Source organism: Canis aureus, chromosome 2 (genome assembly GCF_053574225.1).
Source record: "Canis aureus isolate CA01 chromosome 2, VMU_Caureus_v.1.0, whole genome shotgun sequence".
Taxonomy (NCBI): Eukaryota; Metazoa; Chordata; class Mammalia; order Carnivora; family Canidae; genus Canis; species Canis aureus.
The window spans coordinates 3,822,967-3,839,234 of NC_135612.1; the positions used below are offsets into that span (position 1 = coordinate 3,822,967).

The 16,268-nt window shown below is 38.5% G+C and overlaps 1 long non-coding RNA gene across 1 annotated transcript in view; it reads right to left on the bottom strand.

Annotated features, from left to right (window-relative positions):
* LOC144292138 (uncharacterized) overlaps positions 1-16,268 on the bottom strand; it is a 71,596-nt gene that overhangs the window by 51,652 nt on the left and 3,676 nt on the right. Inside the window, exon 2 of the long non-coding RNA XR_013359633.1 lies at positions 4,503-4,618. This is a non-coding gene — a long non-coding RNA (uncharacterized LOC144292138). The remainder of the gene's footprint in view (positions 1-4,502; positions 4,619-16,268) is intronic.

Sequence of the window (16,268 nt, forward strand, 5' to 3'; positions counted from 1 at the left end):
AGACTTGGTTTTTTTGTTTTTTCTTTTAATTTTTTTTTTTTACGATTTTATTTTTAAGTAATCTCTACACCCCACATGGGGCTCAAACTCTCCACCCTTAGATCAAGAGTCACACGCTCCTCTGACTGAGCCAGCCAGGTGCCCTAATTTGTGCGGTTTGATGCCACCATGTTCATGGTAATTTGTACAGCAGCCACAGGAAAATAATACATTTCTGACCTGATTCAGCTCTTTGAGTTGCCAATTTTATGTATCTTTGTGTGCCCAGCTTGAAATTAGACTACAGAGCCTAGCCTGCACCAGGCTCTTGGTATTGTATCTGCTACTCCATTTGGAAACATTTCTTTTTATGTCATTCTACCCTATTCCTTAGAGACAGGGACTGCATCCCACTCTCTCTGTTTCTCCACTGCCTAGCAGAGAACTTGGCACATATTCTTTACTTATTAAATAAATAAAAGGCAAGGTAGAAAGCAGGATAGAGCCAAATCACCAAGAGCTTATTATTACCATGCCAAGAAATCTGAATTTATATTGAAGGAGATGGGGAACAAATAAAATATTTTACGCATAAGAGGGACATGACAGTTTTGCTTCTTAGAAACTGACAGTACCTTAAGGACAATTTAGAAAAGCACTATTCAAAACAAGAGTTTGGTTGGAAAGCTGTTGCATTAATATAGTAATCCTATAAACCAAGACTAAGTCAGTGTCAGTGGGGATACAAATAAAATTGATTATGTGTTGAGATATAAATTGATGAGACTTAAAGACTGATACACGGTGCAAGGCTGGCTCATTCGGGAGAACATGTGACCCTTGGTGTCAGGGTTGTAAGTTCAAGCCCCACACTGGCCGTGGAGGTTGCTTAAAAAAAAAAAAAAATTAGAAAATAAAAAATAAATAAAGACTGGTTCAATAGTGAGAGAGGAAAAAAGAGAACTCTCAGGTTTGTGGTGGTGAAAGTAAGGTGGAAAAGAAGCATGGAAAGAAGAGGAGATCATTTTTGACAGGTTGAGATTAGAGTGCCAATGCAAGATCATGACCTGAGCTGAAATCAAGAGTTGGACGCTCAAGTGACTGCACCACTTAGGTGCCCCTCGCCAGTTCGTTTTTAAAATAAAAAGTCTCAATTCTTACATCACAGAGAAATAAATGTTGCGAAAGTCATTTGTTTTACTTGCCTGACATCCCCTCCCAACAGTATTTCCTGCTGCTTACCTATCATGTGCTTCTGCAATGTGTCATTAGCATCCCTGTCTTTATGATTCATAAATGCTCATGTTCATCCCCACATGTTCTCCATGTGTCTCCCCTATCTGTAATATTTCTCCCAAATTTTCCATCTAAATTAGTTCATTCTTCATGGCCTAGATGGAGTTCCATGCTCCCATGATGCCTTTCCTGGTCTATCTCTGAATTAGTTTACTGTATCTTCCAGCTTTTAGCACCATGCTATCTCCTATAATATTCTCTAACAGTTGACACATGCTAGAACTACCTTTCCAAATAAGGCTCCTGAGGACAGAAACATTACTTCATGACCATAGATTCCCACAGTGGTTTGTAAAGCATTAAATTCACAGTAGGTGATTAAGAGGCAAATTAATATGGTAGAAAGTATCTGAGTCAAACCTCATTTTTTAATTCAAGCTTTGCTCCTCAGGCTGAATTCTTTTTAGTTGTGAACTGAGGAACCTGTACCCTGATCATTCAGATCTCTTTCACTTGCTGCAATCTGATTCTAACAAATACTAATTATTTCATTTGACCAGAAGCTGTGATAGTGTACATCAAGCACATCATATTGCTCTGCTTCTAAGATCCTATCACACAGCATGCACCTATATTTAAAAGGATAATAAGTAAGTATTCAATGTACATTTAAATTGTAAGAGTCAAGTTCAATGTAAGATAGACATTCAATAAATATTTATTAAATTCATTCATTCATTCATTCATCCATTCATTCATTCATTAAGTACTGAGTACCTATTACACGTCAGGCATAATTCTAGGCTGTGTAGGACACAGTGGTAAATAAGATAGACAAGGTCTTTGCTTTCTTAGAGCTTATCCTAGTGGAAACAGTAAAAAAACATATAATATAATGTCAGGTATGCTATGTCACTTATGTCAGTAAGCGCTATGAAGAAAAATCACAGAAAATACAGAAACATGGGGTTGGTTATAGATGAGGTAGTCATCTTAATTTTAATTTTTCTTTTTTTTAAAAAGATGTTATCTATTTGAGAGAATGAGTAAGCAAGAGAGAGAACACAAGCAGAGGGAAGGGCAGAGATGGGAGAAGCAGACTCCCCACTAAGCAGAGAGCCTGATACTGGGCTCATTCCCAGGATCCAGGATCATAACCTGAGCTGAAGGCAATGCGTAACTGACTGAGCTACTCAGATGCCTCAATTTTAATTTCATACAGTAAAGATACAGGCAATCCTTTAGCTATGTATATGTGCTGCCGAAGCGAGCACAATCCTTTAGCTATGAACACAGATATGCATCTAGATATAAACATAGACAGAGCTATAAATACACAGGTAAACACAGATGTAAATGTTCTAGACATAGCACTATGTGCCATGTAATAAGCTACAGTGGGTCATGATCACAAGTTTATTTAATCTTTCCAACAATCCTTTCAGATGTACTATCCCTTTTTACAAATGAAAAAAACTTATATTCAGAGAGTAACATGTCCAAAGCCACTTAACTAGAAAGCGTCAGTACTGGAAACCACATGGCATTTGCATGTATTTGCATAAAATAAGCACACTGTTAATTTTCCTGCAAAAATATACTAAATTAGAATAGGGAGATAAACCATCATGTATTCTGATTACCAGGAAAAGAAATGTATTTTCATTTTAAATATGTCTTAAAAAATCAGAGGGTCCTTTGTGTATTTAAGAATTGTGATGGAATATTATATCCACCAATAAAGCAGCTGAATATGAAGAGATCTCCAAGATAAACTGCTACACAAAAAAGCAAAGTGTAAAAATGTAACATATCATGCAGCCATTATGTATAAAAGTGGATGGATTTCTTTATTTGTGTATACATGCATAGAACATCTCCAGAAGGATAAAAAAAAAACCTTAGTAAGAGTAGTTGCCGTAGAGATGAGTAAGAAGCTCACTTTTCACTGTATACATATTTTATAACTTCCAAATTTTTATATGTGAATGTATTTCTTATTTAAACATAAATTTTTAATATTTAAATGGGATAATTGAGGTTAATAGGACACCCAAAATTATTAATAGAATAATCCTATACAAATAGATCTTTTTCTTAACAGAACATAAAAATTTTCCGTGAAAGAACTTTCATTAATGTGTGGCCATACTGAAAACTGATGTTACAAGGTTGGCCTAATATATAATTGTTGAACCATGATTCTCTATAAGCAAAGAATAAATGGACAATTGGACAATACCCAGAAAGTAGAAAGTGACAGCAAAATCTATCTAAGCACTATAGTTATAAGCAGTTATTTTCCACCAGGCAGCTAAAGAATGATAAGAGCTCAAAAGTTGCTTGTAAGTATAATGGAATAAAAATTTGGATTATTTTTCAAACTTTTTTTCTTATATGACATTTTCCCTTCAAACTTCCAAATCTCCACCAAGAACCTATGAAGGACCACATTATTCACAAGAAAGGGGTAGGAAATAAATGTGACAATATCAGAATTATCTTGTATAAAATTATAAGAACACCAAATGCCACTATTACCCTATTATTTAATGTATTTTAAATATAGTTTATACTAACCCTTTGCCTTTTTGATTCAAGAAACAGAAGTTTTGGGCAGCCCGGGTGGCTCAGCGGTTTAGCGCCTGCCTTCAGCCCAGGGCATGATCCTGGAGACCCGGGATCGAGTCCCACGTTGGGCTCCCTGCATGGAGCCTGCTTCTCCCTCTGCCTGTGTCTCTGCCTCTCTCTCTCTCTCTCTCTCTCTGTCTCTCATGAAAAATAAATAAAATCTTTAAAAAAAAAAAAAAAGAAAGAAACAGAAGTTTTTAGCTATAATAGGTATAGTCAGAAGTTTTACCTAATTTGAATTCATCCCTCTGCATTGAAATAGGAGGTGGAGTCCAGGGTATAACCTCAGTATAATCTACTGGGAATTTAGACCTGTAATTAGCAAATCCTTGGGTATCATCACTTGCCATTCAATATGACTGCAACTGAGAAAGCATTTATCTGGCAATAAAAAGCTTTTTATATGTTATATGTGTCTGCTTTGTGTAGTTAGCCAGATCTATAATTAAACATTCTTTATAATAAACTTTGGGGAAGAACGTAGGAGTGCAGGTGGTCAAATTGCAGCAGGTTGATCCCTTGTGTCATTTTGTACGCCAGTTATGGTGCCAGAAAAAGAATGGGGCTGGGTCAACACAAACTGGAACACAGCATTGCAGAGATCTTTAATTTCTGATTATTTAGAAATAAATAGCCGTGTTTTGACATATACTGACCTTGCATCTATAGAAATGTGGCTCTTTGCTTTGAAACTTCACTCACAGTGGTGAGGCTGCCACTCAGCTCCTTCCTTCCTGATGGGGCAGGTGGATCATTGAGATAGTTGCCTACACTGAAAAAAAATAGTGTGCATATTTAGAGCAGAAATTTCATCAGCATAAAACTAACTGGGCTGAAATGAGGCTCTTCTGACTTTACCATCACTAGCATCCTGTTGTAACCAAACAATTCAGATATCTCTGAATCCTTTGCTGGGTTCCATGAATTATTAAGTGAAGACTGATGGCTTGCCCAATTAATGATACACATTTTATTTCCAGGAAGGATTTTATTCATCTCTAATAAGTGTCCACCATGTTCTGAGATTAAAAAAAAAAAAAAAACCACTTGGAATTTAGGTCAAGAAAACCCACAGGATTTAAATGACTCATTAACAAGTAGTTAGAAAAAAATAAAAATAAAAATAAAAAAACAAGTAGAGTAAGAATAAAATAACTTGCATCTGGAATGTAAAAAAAATAAGTAGAGCAAATTCTCCATTAGAGTGGCTTAAAAATGGAGAAGAAACAATGGAAAAGATTCCCTTTGACAAAACATAAACATGGAGATGGAAATAACAAGTTAATAACAGATGTTCTTTCATAATTGGACATATTACGTGTCCATGATTAGAGAATATATCAATCATGTACTTGGACTTCAGACAAGAAATCTTCTATCTGAAAAAAAATGCCTGAAACCATCCTAGGTCTACAAGTGGACCCGATACTTCACTTCTGTGTAAGCAACTCGATCCCTTGAACCCTGGTTTCTTTTAAAGCCCTGTGCACACATATACGTGAGTGATTAAGGCATCACTTTTCCTCCCCCCTCTGATGAAGCATGAAAATATCCAGGCTCCTTTATACAAAGAAGTCTTGTGCCAAGAGAAATAAAGATACATACAAAGAAGGGCAAAAAATTTTGCTCAAATCACTAGCCTTCCTGTGCTGCTCTGTCATCCCTCATTGAATACATGTCATTTCCTTTCTATCAGACATAAGATAATGGGAAGAATATAAAAGGAATATTAACAATATTCTTTTCTTCTCTGTACTGAAGGAGGAACATACATTTGCTCAGAGTAGATAATAGCATACTTAGAGATAATAAGCATATATACACCCAAACAGAGAATGGTAAGTAGTAGTATTTCATCAGCTCCCCAATGGGAAAAACCATGTAGTTACAGGCAATTACAATGGGAAGTGATTCATGTGGGCCAGAGTTAGAGTCATGAAAACATTAGTCTGTGAGATGACTTAAGAAACATGAGAAGAGGGGTGCCTGGCTGGTTTAGTTGGCAAAGCATGCAACTTTTGATTTCAGTGTTATGAGTTCAAGCCTCATGTTGCCCACAGAGATAACTTATAAAAGAAATAAGGAAACAAAAAGAAAAATAAAAGAAATAAGAAAACAAAGAAATAGAAGATGGTTGAGAGGGTAGAAAAATGTGCCTTAACTCAAAGCAACAGTTTATTTTTTATTTTTTTTAAAGCAAAAGTTTAAATATTATGTATAAGCAAGGTATGTTGAGAAAATAGTGATGAGGTCATGATTGTCTTGGCTTGGCAGGGAAGGGAAAGGGGTGAATTTGGAAGAACAGCTGATAGAAAATATAGAATCTAGATATGTTCCTCTTGACATTAAATACTCCTGTTGGAAAGTCAGGAACAAGGTAATAAGCGAGTGAAAATAAATTATGTTTAAGTATAGGTCTTAGCTCCAGAAAAAGTCTCTGAAAAGTTTAGTTTATTATAAAGGCATATTATTTTTTTTTAATTTTTTATTTATTTATGATAGGCACACAGTGAGAGAGAGAGAGAGGCAGAGACACAGGCAGAGGCAGAAGCAGGCTCCATGCACCAGGAGCCCGATGTGGGATTCGATCCCGGGTCTCCAGGATCGCGCCCTGGGCCAAAGGCAGGCGCTAAACCACTGCGCCACCCAGGGATCCCATAAAGGCATATTATTTAACCAAAGGCTAGCTCCTCATCTGGACACGCTGAGAAAATCAGAAGTAAGTAATGGAAGCCTTTAAATACCCCGGGTGGCTCAGTTGGAGAAGTGTCTGGCATCAGCCCAGGTCATGATCTTGGGGTCCTGAGATCAAGGTCGATGTGGGGATCCCTGCTCAGCTGGGAGTCTGCATCTCCCCCTCTCCCTCTGCCCTTCCCCCAATTCATGCTTGCTCTATCTTAAAAAAAAAATAAAAATCTTAGGGGAAAAAAACTGCAAACCAATACACTAAGGTCACTCAATTCGTCAATAGAAAATTGATTCACACTCAGAGCCTGTTCATTTTTGTTTTAGAAAGAATCTGGGGCACCTGGGTGGCTCAGCTGGTTAAGTGTCTGACCCTTGATCTAAGCTCAGGTCTCGATTTCAGAGTTTTAAGTTCAAGCCCCTTGTTTTTTTTAAAGAGGGAAGGGAAGGGAAGGGAAGGGAAGGGAAGGGAAGGGAAGGGAAGGGAAGGGAAGGGAAGGGAAGGGAAGGGAAGGGAAGGGAAGGGAAAAGGGAAGGGAAGGGAAGGGAAAAGGGAAAAGGGAAAAGGGAAAAGGGAAAAGGGAAAAGGGAAAAGGGAAAAGGGAAAAGGGAAAAGGGAAAAGGGAAAAGGGAAGGGGGAAGGGAAGGGGGAAGGGAAGGGGGAAGGGAAGGGGGAAGGGAAGGGGGAAGGGAAGGGGGAAGGGAAGGGGGAAGGGAAGGGGGAAGGGAAGGGGGAAGGGAAGGGGGAAGGGAAGGGGGAAGGGAAGGGGGAAGGGAAGGGGGAAGGGAAGGGAAGGGAAGGGAAGGGAAGGGAAGGGAAGGGAAGGGAAGGGAAGGGAAGGGGAGAGAGAAAGAAAGAAAATCTAATTACCCTCTCTACTACAGATTAGAAGCAAGAAATTTAAAAGGGTTACTTCTAGACTCAGGCTGACAGCTATAATATTCGATAGTTGGCAGTCTGACAATGAAGAAGGCTGAAAAGTATTAAAGGCAGTCATAATGAGAGATACGGGTAATTATTTACTTGAAACTAAGATCAATCTCAGTAAAAAAAAAAAAAAAAAAAAGGTATTAAATGATTTTAATGCATTATTTTCATTCTCTAAAATTTTGTTCCTGTCACAGAAGTTCGCATTGAGCAATTCAAGCCAAGAAATAATGGCTAAAAATGTACCAAAAAAGCCAACCTTTCTCTGATTTTCTGACCAATTTTAGATGCTACATCCTTTCACTTACTTCCTTTATAACATGTGGTTGTACTTACGCTAGACATCTACAATATTTGCTTGAAGAGAGCTGAATGAAGGCTATTGTGCAACTACAATGTGTTCTTTATAATGCTGTAATCACATTTTTGCAAGGAAATAACGAATTTTTAAATAACTATGTTTAAAGGCATACACAGTCTAAGAAAACACCTTTTTACTAGGCAGGGTTCTTGCCAAGATAGTTCTCTTCTCATTGATTTCTTATCATACAAACTGGTATAAGTGAACGTATAAAAATGGAAATTGCTTCAAGGCTGAACACAATCCTGATATAGCAGTCATATTTTGTTGCATTTCTATATTAACCAGTAGCCCACAAGAGACTAAAAGCATGCTAAAGTCTAGCCTAGGGTCTGTCTGTGTACGTTGGGCTGCCACACTCATGTCCAAACGTGTCTGGAGAAACAGATGAAGATGGTATCATCACGTGCAGATCTGGAGTTCCTTTCTGGACCACATGCTCTAATGCCCAAAAACAAGGGGGAAGAATCATCATAACTAACGTATTTTGAGGACTTACTATGCCCAGGCACTGTTCTAATCTTATTCTTAATTTAATCCACCTATTATTTTTTTCTTAAAAAGTGGGATCCCTGGGTGGCGCAGCGGTTTGGCGCCTGCCTTTGGCCCAGGGCGCGATCCTGGAGACCCGGGATCGAATCCCACGTCGGGCTCCCGGTGCATAGAGCCTGCTTCTCCCTCTGCCTATGTCTCTGCCTCTCTCTCTCTCTCTCTCTCTCTGTGTGACTATCATAAATAAATTTTTTAAAAAAATTATTTAAAAAAGTGCTATATCAGGCAGGATTATTATATCCATTTTAAATTTGAGAGGCTGAGAGATTAAATAACTTGACTATTATCGTAAGGCTGGAAAACAGCCTAAATTCAAACGCACATCCATCACATGGACACTCTTCGGTACCTCAATTGAAATTTGCCCTTCTACTGATTAATTACTATACGTTTCAACCAAATACTAAGATTTGTTTTACAATTACAGAGTTGACAAGATGATATACCACAAGCCCTTCCCTAATTATCGCTCTCTGCCACTCGAGTTTTACAAATAAGATAAAGGACAATGAAGCAGAATTCTAAAACACGACATCAGCAACCTGAAGCACACTTTCTGCTCTTCAGGAAAATGTCAACAACTGAATTAGTGGGCCCCACCTTGATAGTAACAGAAGTCCTCACTGTAACTGTTTACATCCTTGAGAACACAAATAGAGCAACATCACTGCTCTTGAGATGTGGTTTACGGTCATCCCCATTGTGTTATCCAAGATTCTTTTGGTTGCAAGAAGCAGAAACCAAGTCAATTAACTTAAGCAATCAAGTTTGTAGATTCTCCATCTCCCAGCCTGGCTTGCCCCATGTTGCTATCATTCTCAGTGGTCAAATGGTGGCAAAATGGCCATCGGAAGGTGTAGGCTTAGCAACCCCAGAGAACAAAAGAAAGTTTCTCTTTCTCACTGGTTCCAGTAGAAAATCCTAAACTGATGTTTATGGCTGTGACTGGCCTGCCTGGATCACAGTCTCTATGAACTGCCTCTATGGCCAGGGCTTTCATGTATCGAACAGTGACTCCAGAGGAAGAAGGTTCAACTCCAGCTGATCCTCAACCGAGGGATCCCTGGGTGGTGCAGCGGTTTAGCGCCTGCCTTTGGCCCAGGGCGCGATCCTAGAGACCCAGGATCGAATCCCACGTCAGGCTCCCTGCATGGAGCCTGCTTCTCCTCTGCCTATGTCTCTGTCTCTGTGTGTGACTATCATAAATAAATTAAAAAATTAAAAAAAAAAATGAACCTCAACCAAAAGAGGGTGCTTCCCTAAAGAAGGATATTTCTACCTCAACATAGGAAACTGGGATGCTGAGTATGGATAAAGCACAGATGTCCATCATATCTACCCTGGCATGCCAGAAGAATAAGTGGCTATCTTGTCATACCACTTTAAGTAAGGAGATTTTGAGTTCTCCATCAAAATGACCTCCCTCTAATGAATTAACCTGTAGTGAGTCAAAGCAAGAGTGAGCTGAAGTGCACTAACAAGGTTTCACCGAATCATATCGATGCGGATGTGTAGATACAGCAACAGCAGCAACAAACTTTGCCAACTATGGCAGTCACAGACAATGGAGCTATCTGGGGAAAGGCAAACTTTAGGAGAGAGGGTAGAGAGGTACTGCTACTAAAGTACCTTGCCACATCACAGTCAAGAGATAGAATTCACAAGGATGCTGTTTACTGTGGAAGTAACTACAAGTAATACACACATCAGACTCTCTAGTTTTGCAAACAGGCAGAGAACAATGTCAGCATTAATATCTTTAAATGCCAAGAACGCTATTTGGAAGTAAAATACGAAAGAGCTTCAATATGCTCCTACACACAAAAGTTATTCTAACTTAATCCAATTTGTTATGCTGCATAGGTTTCTATTCACTGCAGTCACCCAATTTAAGTAGGTCTCTTCTTATAAATACATAGTGTTAAGAAGTTTCATTTGTAAAAAAAAAAAAAAAAAAAAATAGTAGTAGTAATAGTAGTTTCATTTGTCCAAGGGCACCTGGGTGGCTCAGTCAGTTAAGCGTCTGCCTCAGGTCATGATCCCAGGCTCCTGGGATTGAGCCTTGAATCGGGTTCCCTGCTTCAGCTTGGAGTCTGCTTCTCCCTCCGCCCTCCCCCTTCTTGTGCGTGCACATGCTCGCTCGCGCACTCTCTCTCTAACAAATAAATAAAAACTTTAAATAAGTAAACTTTGAGTCCATTTTCCCATTGAAAATGTATTAGAAATGGTGACTGGGTTCCAAGGCTAGTCCATTAGTATCAATCAAGCAATGTGAATGTGCTTGATTAATGTGTCCAACACATTGTACACACTTTAGAATTTACAGATATTATTAGTTATAATATGGTAAACATGAAAATAATCAAAATTATTTTTTTAATATTTTATTTATTTATTCATGGAGACACAGAGAGAGAGAGAGGCAGAGACACAGGCAGAGGAGAAGCAGGCTCCATCCAGGGAGCCCGATGTGGGACTTGAACCTGGGACCACGGGGTCACACCCTGGGCCCAAGGCAGACACTCAACCACTAAGCCACCTAGTTGACCTCAAAATGATTTTTTTTTTAATAATAAGAGCTAAGGTAATGAGCATTTACAAAAATGACAGACAGGAACACTCAGTGTGTTACCATGAAAAAACAAGCGGTTTGGTTTAATTCCCAATTCCACTTCAAATAAGAAGACATTTAATATATTTGAGCCTAACGAATGTTTATTATTACTTAAAATAAAAGAATATAGAGAATTATCTTAATATGTTTCAGAACAGAATACTATTTAAATTATAATTAAATTTGAGGGTTCTATGTAGTTGCAAAACTGAATCAAATATTTTGAGTAGATCCATACGGCTGGGAATATTTAATGAATTGCTTTTTATTTACCAAGAACTTTTCATAATTTCTCCTTCCACATGCTTACATCCAATGCAATTCCATTTATAAATTGAGGACATGGTATGTTGCTATTACCAAAAAAAGAACTGTAATGGGGACATAGCCATAATTGAATTTACATCTTCATTATTTACATTCTTCTCTTTGCAGCCTCAATATTCTAAGCCTCAGAGCTGTTTTGCAGACAAAATAACATCCGGGATTAGTAATCCAGATACTCTTGACAAAAGTGACAAGTTCTTTAGGTAACTTGCATAACTTCTCTATGATATTTACTTCATTTAAGAATTAATTCCACAGGGACGCCTGGTGGCTCAGTGGTTGAGCGTATGCCTTTGGCTCAGGTCAGGATCCCAGGGTCCTGGGATCAAGTCCCACATCGGGCTCCCTGCAGGGAGCCTGCTTCCCCTCTGCCTAGGTCTCTGCCTCTCTCCCTGCGTCTCTTGTGAATAAATAAATAAAACCTTAAAAAAAAAATAATCCCACAGATCTTTTTTTTTTTTATTTTTTTTATTTTTTACTTATTAATGATAGGCACACAGTGAGAGAGAGAGAGAGAGGCAGAGACACAGGCAGAGGGAGAAGCAGGCTCCATGCACCGGGAGCCCGATGTCCCACAGATCTATAATAGAATACTCTGATGCTAACTTCAATGTTTTTTAAATTACTTAAATGCTAAAGATACCTAACTGCCATCATTTATCTAACCGTTTTTGCCTTAGTGACAATTCAGGAGAGACTTTTTAAAATCAAATGCCTTTAATAAACGTAGATAATCATGGGTGTCTAAAAAATTCAATGAGTTAGTGTCAGTAAGACTGCCTCATTAGGATTTAGACTGTTACTTTCCGAGTATCTGGCATACTGCCATATACAAAAGAGATGAAATAGAGACATCAGATTGACTGAAAGTGATGTGATTTGCTTCACTTTTTCATTCATTCAACAACTAGTTATTGGGCATGTATGACGTGTCAGGCTTATTTCTAGGTTCAAAGAGGAAAAAGGAGTAAACAAAGTCCTAATCCTCCATGGAACTTAATTCTGCTTGAGAAAAACAAACAAATTATTAGATAGTAATATTCTTCCAATGAAGAAAAATAAACCAGGGCAAGGATAAGGTCAGGGGGAGGACAGTGGTCAGGGAAGTCCTGTTTGAAGAAGTGACACTTGGGACTTAAATAAAAAAACATGCAAAAGTGAGAGATAATCAGAAAGTGCAGAGGCCCTGAGGTGAACAATCTCAGTGTGTTAAAGAGCAGCAAGACTAGTGGCTAGAACAAAGCAAGCTGGCAAGGAGAATGACAAAGGATGAGGTCACAGAAGCAGGGAGGGCCAGACCCTATAGAGCACACAGGTCATGGTAAGGAGTTTGGGTTTATTTTTATTGCATTGGAAAGCCATAGGATGGTTGGAAGTAAGAGAATGATACGATAGGAAGTTTGGAAAAGAGGCTCTAAGGAGGCAAGGAGACCATTTCAGTCTGGGCAAGGTCTGATACTATTGCACTATTATACTATTGACTCTCCACTGCCTAACTTCTAAGTGGCAAGCAGCATGTTGGGAACAGAAAAATCAGCTATTTAGCTGGAGTGGGACAGATGTAGCTAGAATAAAATACCTGAAACTGCTTACCTGAAGGCTTACCTCAAGTACCAATTTACAGAGGTTGTAGATGGTAAATTAGAGAAGAATGTAAAAGGTCAGAATATTTTGAAATCCACACACCAACCTGTCTCCCTCCCCCTATGGACAGCCTGGCTCCTGGTGCTAATATAAATAGAAAAGCATGATGGGTACTACAGGCAGTAAACACCTTCTAAAGTAAAATGCTGCCATCTTGAGGTTTCCAGAGAACAAAAATAATGTGAAAAACAAAACCAAAAAATCTCTGTTCTGTTTGTCGTTTCTATATGCAAGAGATCTGACTTGGAAAAAAAATATATAAAGTCCATAAACTTAAAAGAATCAAGAAGTAATCTAACCAGTCACATTCTCTTGCTTTGCTAGATACAACCTGTGCTCTATTAAGTAAAACATGCTTAGTGTTGATTTTGAAAAAAACTTTTAGTGGGCCTTTAAATTCATTATAGGTCTCAGAGAGGGTATGCTTCTTTTGGATTTTTGTTCCTCCTCCATAGCAACTAACACTAGGTCTAGTACCATTTCAAATGATAAATCTTCTACATCCCTTTCATTATTCTGGACTTTTTCAGGTTTTTTTAAATTCAAGTTTGGTAATTTATATTTTTCTAAGGAAACAGCAATTCTCAGATTTTTAAATTGTCAGACTTATACATATACTTTATCTTCCATAAAAGTTTTAGTCTCTCATCCACCCATTGTTATATTTTTATTCATTAGTTTTTTTTTGGGGGGGGGGTTGTTTTTTTACTTACTTTTTTTTTTAAGTTTATTTATTTATTCATGAGAGACACGAGAAAGAGAGAGAGAGACACACAGAGAGAGAGAGAGAGAGAGAGAGGCAGAGACACAAACAGAGGGAGAAGCAGGCTCCATGCAGGGAGCCTGACGTGGGACTCAGGGATTCCAGGATCACACCCCGGGCTGCAGGAGGCGCTAAACCACTGCACCACCGAGGCTGCCCCTACTTTCTCTTTTTATCGTAGGATTTTGAGAAGAATGATAAACCTGGATTCTGTCCCAGGAAGACAACAATCACAATAATGTATAGGATAGACTGAAAGGGAGAAGACATGGGAATATCATTTAGGAGACAACTATGTCATCTCAAATTAGTGATGATCAGAGTCTGAACCAGGGAAAAAGAGACTTAATGGACTCTGCAAAATAAGTCAGTAGGAACTGGTGACCACTGGTGAACACATATCACGTGTTCATAAGAGAAAGGAAAAGGTAAAGATGATGCTGCAGTTTCTAGCCTAGATTGATGGGAATGTCCTTAACCAAATTGGGAAGAATAATGATTTCCTCTGGGGACATTTGAGTTTCAGGAGATGGAAGGATAGCCTTGTGAAAATGTCCAAGCAGCTGGGAACTATACATACAAATCAAAGCTAGGGATTATAGTTGAAGCTGTGAGAATACATGAGATCAGCTGGAAAAAATATACAGAGCATAAAAAGTGAGTGTATTAAGATGTCAGGAATTGAGAGTTTTTTCTAAAAACTTTAAGAGTTTAGGGCACTTGAGTAAAATCACAGAGCAGAGAGAAGGCAAAAAAGGAAAGAATTTAAAGGAAGAGGTAACAGTACAAAAGATAAAACAAATTAAAATGATGAAGATTTGATATGGAACAAAGTGCCATGAATTAACTAACATAAAAATTGGAAAGCTATTTCCAACATACCTGTCATACGATTAATTCCCCTAATGCATGAGCACTTAACAATCAATAAGAAAGCCATAAAAGAAAGTGATATAAGCTAAAGTTTATCAAAAATTAAATCATTTGCGGTGTAAAAGTCTCTATTAAAAAGATGAAAAGACAAGCTGCAGACTGGAGAAAAGCAGTTGCAAACCACCTTCCTGACAGAGAATTTCACCTGGAATATATAGGGAGGTCTCAAATCTCAATAGCAAAAAAGAACAAACAACTCAGTAAGAAAATGGGTGAAAGACATGGGTAAAGAGACATTGTACCGAGGAAGAGTTATGAATAGTAACTAAGCCCACAAAAAGATGTCCAACATTATCAACTCTTAGGGAAATGCAAATTGAAACCACAATGAGGTATCATTACACCCCAGCAGAATATCTAAAATAAAAAAGTGATAATACCAAATGCTGGCAAATATGCAGAGAAACCGCATCATTCATATATTACTGTGGGGATGTAAAATGGTACAGCCACTCTGGAAAATAATTTGGCAGTTTCTTATAAACCTAAAATCCGTTTGCCATACTGCCACCCTGTAGTCATACTTTTAGACAATTATCCTAGAGAGATGAAAACTTACACTCACACAAAAACCTGTGCATGAATATTCATATCAGCTTTACTCACAACTGTCAAAACAGGAAACAACCCAAATGTCCCAAACTCTGGTATCCATAGAGTGGGATACTACTCAGCAGTAGGAAGGAATAAATTATTGATACAAACAATTTGGATGGCTCTCAGGGACATTATGCTCAGTAGAAAATTCCAATCTCAGGGCACCTAGGTGGCTGGGTGGTGCAGCATCTGCCTTCGGTTCAGGGCGTGACCCCAGGGTCCTGGGATCCAGTCCTGCATTAGGCTCCCTGCAGGAAGCCTGCTTCTCCCTCCGCCTGGGTCTCTGCCTCTCTCTGTCTCTCATGAATACAAAAAATCTTAAAAAGAAATTCCAATCTGGGGGTCCCTGGGTGTCTCAGCAGTTTAGCGCCTGCCTTTGGCCCAGGGCGCGATCCTGGAGTCCTGGGATCGAGTCCCACGTCGGGCTCCTGACATGGAGCCTGCTTCTCCCTCCTCCTGTGTCTCTGCCTCTCTCTATGTCTATCATAAATAAATAAATCTTTAAAAAAATATTAAAAAAAAGAAATTCCAATCTGAAATGACTACATACTTACATATTTGTATTTGTATACCATTCTTAAAATGATAAAACTAAAGAGATGAAGAACAGATCAGTGGTTGCTAGGACACGAGGATGGATATAAGTGCAAATACAAATGTGTAATACAAAGAAGTTCCTTTTTTGGGGATAAGAGTTCTGTATCTTGGGGATCCCTGGGTGGCACAGCAGTTTGGCGCCTGCCTTTGGCCCAGGGCGCGATCCTGGAGACCCGGGATCGAATCCCACATCGGGCTCCCGGTGCATGGAGCCTGCTTCTCCCTCTGCCTGTGTCTCTGCCTCTCTCTCTCTCTCTGACTATCATAAATAAATTAAAAAAAAAAAAAAAAAAAAAAAGAAAGAGTTCTGTATCTTGATTATGGTGGTGGTTATACAATTCTATAAATGAGATAAAACTGCATAAAACTTGACATACACAGAGGGAAAAAAACTGTAATCAAGTCAACAATTTTGTGCCAA